Raw genomic sequence first — 12710 nt, forward strand, 5'->3', positions numbered from 1 at the left:
GAAAAGTCCTTTTCTCTTTCTTCCACGTCTCTTCTTCTTGTTCTCTAATCTTGTCACCTTTCATGACATTTATAATTAAGTACTACAAAAATTCTACATCCACCATTTGAGCTAGAGAGTTGTTTAATGGGTTTTAAAGGAAACACCGAAAGAAGGAAATGCGGGAGATTTTTGTTCTTTTTTTGTAGTACAAATTCGACCGCTTTTGGCTCAAATCATCAATATAAATTCATCTTCTTTCGTCTTCCTTCTGCTACACTATATTCTCCAACTTGAATGAAAATCTCAAAGCTGTTTGTGCACGACATTGTAGCGTAGCGAGAGAGTGTTTATTATTTTTGGTTAAATTTACGGATTCCCATAGAACTTTTTGGTTGGTTTCGAAGAGTGGAAGCTGCTTTTTCCCTGTTTACACGAATGTTTGCCGGTTTTCAAGGGAACGAATATTGGCTTCTTCTTCGGGTGGAACAAGTTTTTAGTTCTCAAGGCATGGACGGTCCAGCCATCAGCCATGCATGAATGAGTGAGAGCAATGAGCATGGCATTCAAATTACAAAGGTGAAAACATAAAATTCCCAATCTCTATTTTCCCTATCTATTTTCATGTGATCGTCATTATCTTCATCGTCATCGATGTAGTTGTTGATGTTCTTCATTAGATTCAACATACATAAGCGTGAATGTGGCCTGCTTTTGTTGATGAAATGGGAAATATTTATTGCCTTCCTGCAAACCAACCTGTTTATATATTATTGCAGACATGCTGTTTACTTTCTTGTTCATCGCCATGTAAGAGGATTGTTGGGACTTTTCCTAACTCTACATAAAACTTTTGCTTCGGTTTTCAATGTCCTACTCACTTCCCAATAAGTGACTATATGCATTGGTTAAACGGATCCATAATAGTACTTGTTTTTGGGATTTGGAAAGGGTTTATTGTTCTTACGCGCTTTGTATAGGACAGGTTTATATAGCATGTTTAATTAATGGCAGCACATAATGCCAGCTGCTATATACTCACACTCTTTCTTTGTTTCATTCCTAATTGCTGAAGTTAATTCATTCCAATTAATATTGTTCTAAATCCATTAGCCAGAAGTCTCTATACATTTACTATTAGTTTAACCCATGTTATTCACACTTGGAGTAAGTGTTGGATATAAGTATATATCTATCACGGATGGTTTTATTATTTTAAATAACATTTTCATATATTTGGAGAATCATAATATTCAATCCTGTAGGAAATGATCAAGTGCGGCAGTTTTAATATGGCTAAAAAAAGTATTATTGGTTTTGTTATTATTTAAATAATAAAATAGGTAAAAAATTGCCGGTATTATTATTTTTACCGGTTTTGTTATTTTTTCTATCGATTTTGTTATAGTTGAAAATTTTACCGAAAATGTTAAAAAACATTGATGTTTAAGATAGAAATAATAATATTTTAAATAATTTTTTATCAATTTTATTATTTAAATAATAATAAAATAGATAATATTTTTTATAATTGTACATTAGGGTGTTATACAGTAGAACTTTCCCAATCTCGTATCCGGAATTGATTGTTTTGTTAGAACCCGTGTCCGGATTTGATTGTTATGCTGTTAGAAATTGGTATTTTATGGAAAATGGAGAGTTCGAGTTGAGTGATTTAAGTTGATTGAGATTGATTGTATGAAGCAGAAGCTGTTACTCTTTGTTTTCTTTTTCCCTTCTTTTATGGTTATTGCTTTCTCATGGCACCAATTATCGCGTCAGAAGTGGAAACCTCTGGATCACACAATTTTGTAAAAATAGAAAAATTTCAGAACTGACATATACATATATATATATATATATATATATATATATATATTTGCGCGCTTGCTTTTCACCTCAAAGAAATCTGGTGCTATGAGACTGATAAACAAAACTGCCATTGGATTAAAATTTGGGTCTTATAACAATGACTAGGGCGTTCAACAAATCATCTTCAATGCTATATGAATCAAATATGAGTGAACATGACCATATTTTGAAGCTGCTTGAAACCATTAACTGTAAAATTAAAAGCAAAGGATTGGGCTATTTGTTTTATATTCATCTTGCAGGTACATTAAGTGCTTATTGTTAAATAGATCTTGACGTCTCTTCCTAGGATGTATGTTTCTTTTAATGAAATAAAGTTGTAGAAAAAGCCAGATTTTGGTCATTCCATATTTGTGTTTGATGATAGAGTTGTCCAAGGGTAGTGTTGAACCAAGCCGGATGGCTGAGTTTTGTTTATTGTTTCGGGTGTACACGCAAATTCTTCTGATCTGATATATGTAACTTACAAGAACATTTAATATTGGCAAGGTATTTTCTTTTTAGTGGCATGTGTTTTCGTCCCTCAGATAACTTGATTTTTGATATTCTTGGACATGTTAAGTGTATCAGGAAACATTTCAAATTCTAAACTGCACCGATGTATTTGTCTGCAGTCTCTCTGTGTATTCTTTTAATGTTTCAATGTGCTGTTTTGTTCCAAGAATGTTTGCATTTTGTATTGGCAATGCATGAATGCTCAACGGACTTCTTGCTTACGTGCAAATTAAGTAGCAGGAATTTGTCTGGATTGTATATATCCAAGGGAACAAGGTGGCTACAATATTAAAATAGATTTAAACATGTTTGCATTTAGGGTTGAAGGCGACACGTGGATTTCCTTGCTTAGATGGGGAAGTATCAACTACATATTGTTATCACCAGTTTAAATCTTGAAAATCTGGTATGATATATGATTCTTATTTCCTGCAACTGGCGGTAAAAACTAGAATATTCTCAGTGCTGATAGGTACTGGGAATTTCCCACACAATCGACCGCTATAAAACTAAATACTGGGTTGTGTTTCTTTCCTTGAAAAGACCTCACCACAAATGAGACTTGAAAAACAAATCATAAATATATGATATATCCCTTTACCAATGTGTTGGTGCAACTTTACCTGCATGTGTTTTTGGAGTACTTGGGAACCCCATGCTCCCTGGCTCTGAAAAACTCACTTTTTCTCGGATTCTCATGTTGAGAAGACGGAGGAATAATATTTATCTATGTTGTTGGATATAATATTGTTGACGAAAACGGGTAAAGAAAACAAAAGAACACGAGAATTTTACGAGGTTTGGCAATATGCTTATGTCTTCGGTGCCTAGGCGGCGCTAGAAGTTTTATTCAATGATATTTTAGGTCTAGGTTACATCTCTATTTATAATAGAAAACCCTGGTACATAATTACAAAATCAACCCTGTATCGTACCGCGGGGGCTGCACCCCCGCACCCACAACCCACATAATTCGTAACCCCACAACGAGACTTTCTTTGTAAGGACAGTTGATGTTCGCTTCGCTCACTCCGCTCCATCTCCTGTCCTCTTTACTGGTATATTTTGAGTCATACCTAACAAATCTCCACCTTGGCAAATATCCTGCCCCTTGGAAACTTCAATGTGGGTTGGGTTACCTTGCTTCTTTAACAACTCGAAACATTCAACAAGTCCAAGCAATGCTTGAACTTGTCTGTCATAACTGGCTTGGTGAACATATCAGCGGCATTCTCATCAGTATGTACCTTCTGAAACAAACCTCTTCAGATGCAACCAACTCTCTGATCTTGTGGAACCTTACATCAATATGTTTAGTTCTAGCACGATACACCTGATTCTTAGCCAAGTGAATAGCACTTTGATTATCACAAAACAACTGAACTCCACCTTGTTAAACACCCAACTCCTTCACTAAACCAGTAAGCCATAAAGCTTCAGCCGCTGCCATGTACTCAGCTTCAGTTGTAGATAGAGCCACAACAGATTGAACAGTAGACTTCCAACAAATAGGCCCTCCACCAAGAGTAAAGACATACCCTGTCGTAGATCTTCTATTATCCAAGTCACCTGCATAGTCTGAATCCACATATCCTACAACCAAAGGATTATCCCGTTGACTCCCAAAAATAATTCCATGTCCCACAGTACCCTTTAAGTACCGAAAGATCCACTTGACTGCTTCCCAATGTTGCTTACCAGGTTTAGACATGTACTTACAAACTTGACTAACAATATGAGCCAAATCAGGACGAGTACATATCATCGCATACATCAAGCAGCCAACAGCATTAGAATACAGAACCTTTGCCATATCTTCAGCTTCCTTATCTGTCTTAGGGCACTGTTCTGATGAGAGCTTAAAGTGATTCGCCAATGGAGTGCTAACTGGTTTCGCGCTGCTCATCGCAAACCTTTCTAGCATTTTCTCAACATAACCCCGTTGAGATAGCTGCAGTTTCCTTGAGTCTTTGTCCCTGCAAATTTTCATTCCAAGAATTTTCTTTGCAGCACCTAAATCTTTCATATCAAATTCCTGACTCAATAAAGTTTTCAAACCGATAACATCATCCATGTTCTTCGCAGCAATCAACATATCATCAACATACAGTAATAGAAAAATAAAAGAACCATCATCAAGGCTCTTAACATAGACACAACAATCATATTCACATCGGTTGTAGCCAATCTTGATCATATAGGAGTCAAACCGTTTATATCACTGTCTCGGAGACTGTTTCAACCCGTACAAAGATTTCTTCAATCTGCAAACTAAATGCTCGTTTCCAGGTTGAGTGAAACCTTCAGGTTGTCGCATGTAGATATGCTCCTCTAAATCACCATGCAAAAAAGCAGTTTTAACATCCATCTGCTCTAAATGCAAATCCCAACTAGCCACCAATGCAAGTACTGCTCGGATTAAAGTGTGCCTAACCACAGGAGAAAAGATTTCATCATAATCAATTCCTTTCTGCTGTGAAAAACCATTCGCTACCAAACGAGTCTTGAACTTCTCCCCCTCTTTTTCTGTTACTGCTGGTTTCTTCTTATACACCCATTTGCAACCAATCGGCTTCTTACCCTCAGGAAGGGGAACTAACTCTCATATGCGATTGTGATTCAAAGACTCCATCTCCTCAACCATGGCTGCCATCCACTTGTCGTTTTCCTGACTAGTAACGGCATCATGAAAAGTAACCGGATCATCACTGCTAACAATAAGTGCAAAAGATACCAAGTCTTCAAAACCCAATCTGTTCGGAGGCTTTATATTCGTCCGTCTCACCCTGTCTCTGGCGAGACTATAATCCTGCAAATCATCCGTAGTGGAACCACCAGAAGTCGGTTGAGAAGTTTCTGGTTTCTCAACTGGAAACTGCTCGAAATCCACCACTGTCGTGTCTTGCTTCTGCTGCAACATGGACTGTTCATCAAAAACGACATCTCTACTAATCACAACTTTCTTCGCAACTGGATCCCAGAACTTGAATCCTTTGACACCTTTCTTGTAACCCAGAAAAATGCACTCCTTCGATTTTGCATCAAGTTTGGATCTCTCATCAGCATGTACATGCACATAAGCAGGACAACCAAAAATCCGTAAGTTATCAAAACTAACATCATGACCAGTCCATACCTCTTCTGCAACTTTCCCAACCAGCGATGCCCTTGGCGATCTGTTGATAAGGTAACACGCCATGTTAACAGCCTCAGCCCAGAAGTGTTTGGGAAGCCCCGCATTCAACCGCAAACATCTGGCTCTTTCATTCAATGACCTGTTCATTCGTTTCGCAACACCATTCTGTTGTGGTGTCTTGCGCACTGTAAAATGCCTCTGAATCCCATGCTCCTTACAGAATTGTAAGAACTGTGAATCTGTGTACTCCGTACCATTGTCAGACCGCAAACACTTGATTTTTCGTCTTTGTTTGGTTTTCTACCTCAGCTTTCCACAGCTTGAACTTCTCAAAAACTTCAGATTTCTGTTTCAAAAAATACACCCAAACTTTCCGTGAAAAATCATCAATAAAAGTAACATAGTACCTAGATCCACCCAAAGACGATGTCGTGGAAGGCCCCCATACATCAGAATGCACATAATCAAGAATCCCTTGAGTTGTGTGCTTCGCAGTCTTAAAACGGACTTTAGTATGTTTACCAAGAACACAATACTTGCAAAAATCGAGCTTACAGCTTTTGACACCATGCAACAAGTTTCTCTTGTGTAATTCTGCCATACCACGTTCACTAAGATGAGCAAGGCGCTTATGCCACAATTTTGTCGTATCATCACAGGACTCAACAGAGTGAACTCCACCTGCAACGGTACTCTCTAACAATCTATAGATATTCCCTGCAGTCATCTTGCCTTTCATCACAGTCAATGCTCCTTTAACAATCCGAATGGTTTCCCTATCCTCGTCAGCCTTAGGGATAAAACCATTCTTGTGCAAAGTGCCCAAGGAAATCAAATTCTTCTTCAAGTCTGGGATATGTCGAACACCACTCAACGTCCGAACGGAGCCATCGTGCATCTTAATTCTAACATCACCAATACCAACAATATTGCAACATCGATCATCACCCAAATAAACCGAACCAGAATTAACCGGCCTGTATGTCGAAAACCATTCCCTATTTGGTATGATGTGATAAGAACATCCAGAATCAAGAATCCAAGCATCGGTCAATTGTGTCGTTGAAATAGAAAGCATATCACCCTCATTGCAATCAGAATTATCATCCTCGACCACGTTCACAGACTTGGATGAGCCATCACGCTTCTCATCAGTATGCTTTTTCAACTTCAGACAGTCTCGCTTCATATGTCCCGCCTCCTTGCACTTGTAACAGTGAATCGTCTTCTTATCCCTGGATTTGGATCTGGAATTCCGCTTCCCGGACCCTGCCTTCTCTGGCTTCCGTCCACGATCTCGATTACCCTTGACATATAAGCTATTGGCTTGAGAGCTTTCCCCTGCATTCTGCTTCCGCTGGTTGTGAGCCAACAAGGCTGCAGTAATCTCCTCAACGTTGATAGTCTCTTTCCCATATGTAAGAGTAGTCACCATTTGTTCGTAAGAGGGAGGCAACGAACACAACAGAATCATCGCTCTGTCTTCATCCTCAATTTTCACATCAAGCCGAGCCAGATCAGAAACGATTTGATTGAAGACATTCACATGTTGCGCCAAATCGTGATCGTCCTGCATCTTCAGCCCATACAGCCGCTGCTTCAGATACAGTTTTTTCGTTAAGGATTTGGACATAAACTGACTTTCCAACTTCCTCCAAATTTCGTCTGGAGACGATAGATGCATGACGTGATACATGACCTCGTCCGCCAAACATAGTCGTATGGTTCCTGCCGCTCGCTGCTGCAATTCTTCCCAATCTTCCTCATCCATCGACGCCGGCTTTGAAGGTCGCAAAGCCTTCAAGATCCCTTGCTGCGCCAATAGATCATTCACCCTCGTTTGCCATAATCCGAAGTTACCCTGACCATCGAATTTCGCGACTTCGAATTTTGCTCCTGACATCTGATACCAATTGTTGACGAAAACGGGTAAAGAAAACAAAAGAACACGAGAATTTTACGAGGTTCGGCAATGTGCTTACGTCCTCGGTGCCTAGGCGGCACTAGAAGTTTTATTCAATGATATTTTAGGTCTAGGTTACATCTCTATTTATAATAGAAAACCCTGGTACATAATTACAAAATCAATCCTGTACCGTACCGCGGGGCTGCGCCCCCGCACCCCCAACCCACATAATTCGTAACCCCACAACGAGACTTTCTTTGTAAGGACAGTTGATGTTCACTTCGCTCACTCCGCTCCATCTCTGTCCTCTTTACTGGTATATTTATGAGTCATACCTAATAAATGTCAAACCCTCACTTTGGTGGATTCTCCATCAACATTCTTTATATTCAGTATGTCATAACCGTCGTCAATTCACTGAAAGATGGAATATTAGTCTCTTTCCTTCTTTTGTCATTTTACCCATCGGTTCTTAAAGTGCATTCACCATAAGTTATATGATCCATCAACCTGCTTGTTATTAGCTTCAGTTGACTGAAGAGAATGACAAATCATGGGGCCGTTTACATTTTGGAGTTGAGTGAAAGGAGGAACAATCGATATCATACCAAAGCAACTGGAGAGCAGCAATGATTAAGCGCATCAAGCAGTGGTTACTTGAATTGAAAGCCATGAAACAGCCAAAATATCTTTTAAGAGCAGTGGGATTTGTTATGACACATCGATGAACTGGAAAGAAACCCTAGTGTGTTGCCACTGACCAGTGGACAGAGAGATAAATCTTGTGCAGAAAAGACAAATCTTTAGGGTATTTGTATTGGATGTGGTCCAGGATACTGGCGTTTTACAAGCATACATGGCTCAACTTGCAGTCTGGTGGGGGAAAAAAAGAATACTAAAAAACAAATGTAATTATAATGGTTGTGAGATTTGCAGCAGACTGTGGGTGAGGCCCTGGATTGGATGGGGACATACTTTTTTCTAGAAAGGGAAAGAAAAGGTCTTGCTGTTATGGTGCAAAATGGGGGTCCTGATTTCGAGTTAAAAGCTGTTGTAATGTATAAGCAACGAATAAATATAAGCTAGAATGATGCCTCTGGGTGTTGGAGACGACAGACATTTTTATAATAGAACGATGACCAAAAATTTTAACTCCTTTTGTTCATTGTCATCTTCCAACTTGTCCCAGAAATTTGGTTGCATTCGGCTCCGATTTTTGGAGCTGACAAAGCTTAATGGATATGCCTTCGTCCAAATTAAAAATATAAATATGATTGATAATAATTTCGGTTTGAAAATATATTTATAGGTACTTTTTATATTGCAATCGGAATGTTATATAATTTATATTATTTGTTAAGAAAAACAAAGTATTTTTTATCTCAATCTGAAATATTATGAATTTATTTTAAAAAAATCATGTTATTTGTAATTTTTTTGGTTACATCAATTTCTATATTTTTTGGTAACTTTTAAATTTAATCGTAATCCTACTTAGAGGGAGAGGGGACTCTAGAGGAAAGAAAGAGAGTGTTTGAGTCTAGAACTCATGATCTAAAAGAATATAAGGTTAAAGGTTGTCCCTTGTTCCCATATGTAATGGGATAAGGGAGGTAAGATAGTAAGCTGCCCCCAACTCTAGGTTAAGAGCAGCTTCCGTAGGAGACCTTCGAATTATGAAATGCCCTCCATGGAACTCGATCCCACGACTTCAAGGTTAAGAACCTTGTACTCTACCAACTGAGCTGGATGGTCATTTCATCTAAAAGAATATAAGAGAAGACAAATGAAAAAACTTAGTCAACCGACCAAATATACTTATCCAATTTTTAAATTTTTATAACATTATATTAACAAATTGTATTTTATACTTACATCAAAAATACTTGCAGGATCTTACCGAGGGAGACCAGCTTGGGCTACCACTAAAATAAGCATGGCCATGAATGGGTTTTGTGAGGCTTTTCTGCCTTGGGTTCTGTCTGGTCAATCAAGTTAATGGGTATTTCTCATCTGGCCCATAAAGACAGTTTTTGAAAGACAAACGATTCTGGTTCTGTTATGCTTAGGGATGGCAAACGGGCGGGTCGGGTGCGGATACCCCCTCCCTCATCCCCATACCAACCTAATATTTTTCAATCCACCACCTTCACACCACCCATGATGGGTAAAAAAATTTAAATCCACACCCGCCCACGCGGGTACATTCTCAAATCCATCCCCACACCCGCCGAGTCGAGCTCAAATATTGTTGAGCTCACCTTGAACTCGAAAACTTTAAAAGTAGGCTCTACTCGACTCAAAAACTCGCGAGCTAAAAATTATCGAGCTCAACTCGAACTTGAAATATATTATTAAAACTCGAACTCAAAAAAATTTTAAGATCTCAATTGAAGCTTGAGACTCGAGCTCGATTGAAGCTTGATTTTGAGCTCGATTCAAGCTCAAACTCACCCACTACCACAAATTATAATGTAGGCTCTCCTACAGTGGGAAGACTTTAGGCGAGCGTCCCTCCCAAGTGCAATGGAGGTCGCTTACCTAGGACATGAACCTTGATGATTGTCCATTGACCCCATCCAGGTAAGTATGTTGAAAGGAGGTAACTGCCATTTATTTATAATGTCATATAAATGGTCCACTCATGTACTTCTCCAATGTGGGATATTGCTCCAGGAAAGGAACTATAAATCTTGCATTTGGTGGAAAGCTGAATCCGTAAAGATCACATTATAAAGATCAACTTGCCATTATAAGTTGCAAGAAAAAATAGTTGCAGTGTTTGTTGACTTAAGAGCAAACATTAGGTAAGCACAAACATAGACATGACAAAGAAGCAGAAACAAAAAAGCTCCAAATCCGTTAACAAAACCATTATGGACTAACCTAATGGTGGAATGTTGAGAAACTTGGTAGGTAAAATATTACCATATGTTGTTGTAATGCAGAGTTCAGGCTGCAAATCTCTTAAATCGGACAAGAAGGTCTCCTATATAAAGTAGAAAAAATACTTCTTATAAGCATGTTAGGAAAGTTATTAACTTTTATATAGTACTATATCTCACAAAGTAGAAATACTTCTAGCCTTAGTTCAAGATTATTAGAACAAGATGGCAGTAAAATCAGGTTAATTTTGAAGATGGAGTAATATAGTGCAGTTCGAATTGAAACTTGCTATTTGTGAAGACGATAAACTGAAGTGGGTACTCCATGTCTTTCAGGTTTGACAGAGAATCTTAACAACCTCGTAAACTAGATGAAAGTCGGTAAACTGATAATGTGAACTACAGACACAATCAAACCCATCAAGATGACTGCTAAATTGCCTTCTTTGTAGACGACAAATGCAAGCTCTATCATCAAACCGATGAATCGAATATTAAATTCATATACCTCACATTAACACAAATGCATAAACGTATTCCTAATATTTGATTAAATTACAAGTTATATCTTATAAAATATTATGATTTATAAATTAATTTCTAAAATTACACCTAAATTCATAATTATCCAAAATTTAATGGATATTTAGAATGCGGGGTGGGCGGATGCGGGTAAAGTTTCAAACCCATTACTCGCCCACTATCTGCGATGGGTACCACTTTCTAAATCCACACCCGCCCACTACCCACTAAAATTATACCCATCCCGTCCCAATTAGAACGGGTGCGATGCAGAATCTACGAAATTATACCTCAGGATTCAACAGAGCACGAAAAGACGCAGCAATTCCTTTCTATTTCATCAAATGGAACCAAAAGGTCCAGAACAATAAATTTATGTTGTCAAATCCCGACAACGATAATCACCGAACTAAAATCACGACAGAAATGAAAAGGAAAAAAATAAACTTTAAGATGAATTGGATGCGGGGTCCTTGGGATCTGATTTATAAGGCTTATTATAAGCCTCAAGCTCCTCGTAATACACATCCCAAACGCACCGCACGCATCCGCTCCCGCAACAATCTCCAGGCTCGGGTTTCTCCGGCGGCGGAGGTATTGTCTCGGCCAATTCTTCCCCTTTAACTCCTTTCTTGTTCTCTTCGCCCGTACCCTTAATCGGCGTCTCTTCCAACTTGGTCGCCATGGGTTTTAATCGAACGAGAAGAAGGCGGCGTGGATCTTGAAATCGATGGGCGTTGAGGGAGGAAACAAATCTAAGGGCGGAGGTGGGTGGTGTGATGATGGTCATTGGCGAGGCAACATGGGTTGGGGTGTTGATTAGTGGGGGATGGTTGGGGAAGGTTCCAGGAACGTGACGATAAGAATGAAATAGCATCGACCAAGACGTTAGGCCACGCGAGTTTTTTGGGCAGATTCCATAGTTTACCTATTCCTATATTGTTTGCTAAATGTTGAAATTCTCAGTTTTCTATAATGACTTTCTGTACAAGTGGCAGCGTTTTATTTGTCCACTGCTTCATTATCTATCACCTCAATTACGTTTCAATTCCCTTCAACTTTGTTAAATTTCGGATTATACAACGAGGATCTATGTTTGGTACATTCTCTTATATTATGACTCCTTACTTTATGCCGTAAACCAGTTGAATTAAATTCAAGTATTGTTAACTTTGATTTGATTCAAAATATTTAAAGCGCAATTCAATTTGATTTGAAAGTTTTAAAATTATTCTTATTTGAAATAAAAAAAATTAAAGTTTGACTAGAGCTTAAAAAATTTAAACTCGAAATATTCTAAATTTAAGTCAAAGCTTGAACTCGAGGTCGAACATAGACCTTAAGTACATGAAACTTTTATATTATTTTTTAAAAAAAATAACATATAAATGTTAGTTTTATTAATAATTTAATTTAAAGATTAAAAATTCAATATCTTATTTTTTGAGTTATTTGAATCTGGTATCAAGTAGTTCATTTCGATTGTTAAGAACTCAAGCGAATCTATTCAAATAATATTAACCAAAATTTGATTGAATCTAATTCGAGTAGCTTGTAATCTATTTCATCTTATTTACAATCATGCGTCTTATCAATAACTTATTTTGGGATAAATTATTAAAATGATTACTTTCATTTTATTTCTTTTCACTTTTGATTATTAATTAGGATGAAAACGTTAGAGAAAAGGTAGTGATAAAGATCGATTTTATTAAAAAATTAAAATTATAAAAAATAATATATTTTTGTAATATATTTTGATATATTTACCCAATTACATAAGGCATTATCCAATTATACAAAAGGTGCAACTCTGTGTATAATTCATTTTTACACAAAATATTATCCAATTACATAAACTATTATTACAATTGTTTTACTATTTTATATAATATTAATTTTATTCATTCGAAAA

The 12710-nt window shown here is 37.6% G+C and overlaps 1 non-coding gene across 1 annotated transcript; it reads right to left on the reverse strand.

The window, feature by feature from the left end:
• Positions 1-9820: 9820 nt before the first annotated feature.
• LOC120207601 lies at positions 9821-9979 on the reverse strand. Its single transcript, XR_005524227.1, has one exon. It is a non-coding gene; the product is annotated as a U1 spliceosomal RNA (small nuclear RNA).
• Positions 9980-12710: the final 2731 nt, after the last annotated feature.

The sequence above is a fragment of the Hibiscus syriacus genome, unplaced genomic scaffold (assembly GCF_006381635.1).
Source record: "Hibiscus syriacus cultivar Baekdansim isolate YM2019G1 unplaced genomic scaffold, ASM638163v2 tig00015087_pilon, whole genome shotgun sequence".
Classification (NCBI taxonomy): domain Eukaryota; kingdom Viridiplantae; phylum Streptophyta; class Magnoliopsida; order Malvales; family Malvaceae; genus Hibiscus; species Hibiscus syriacus.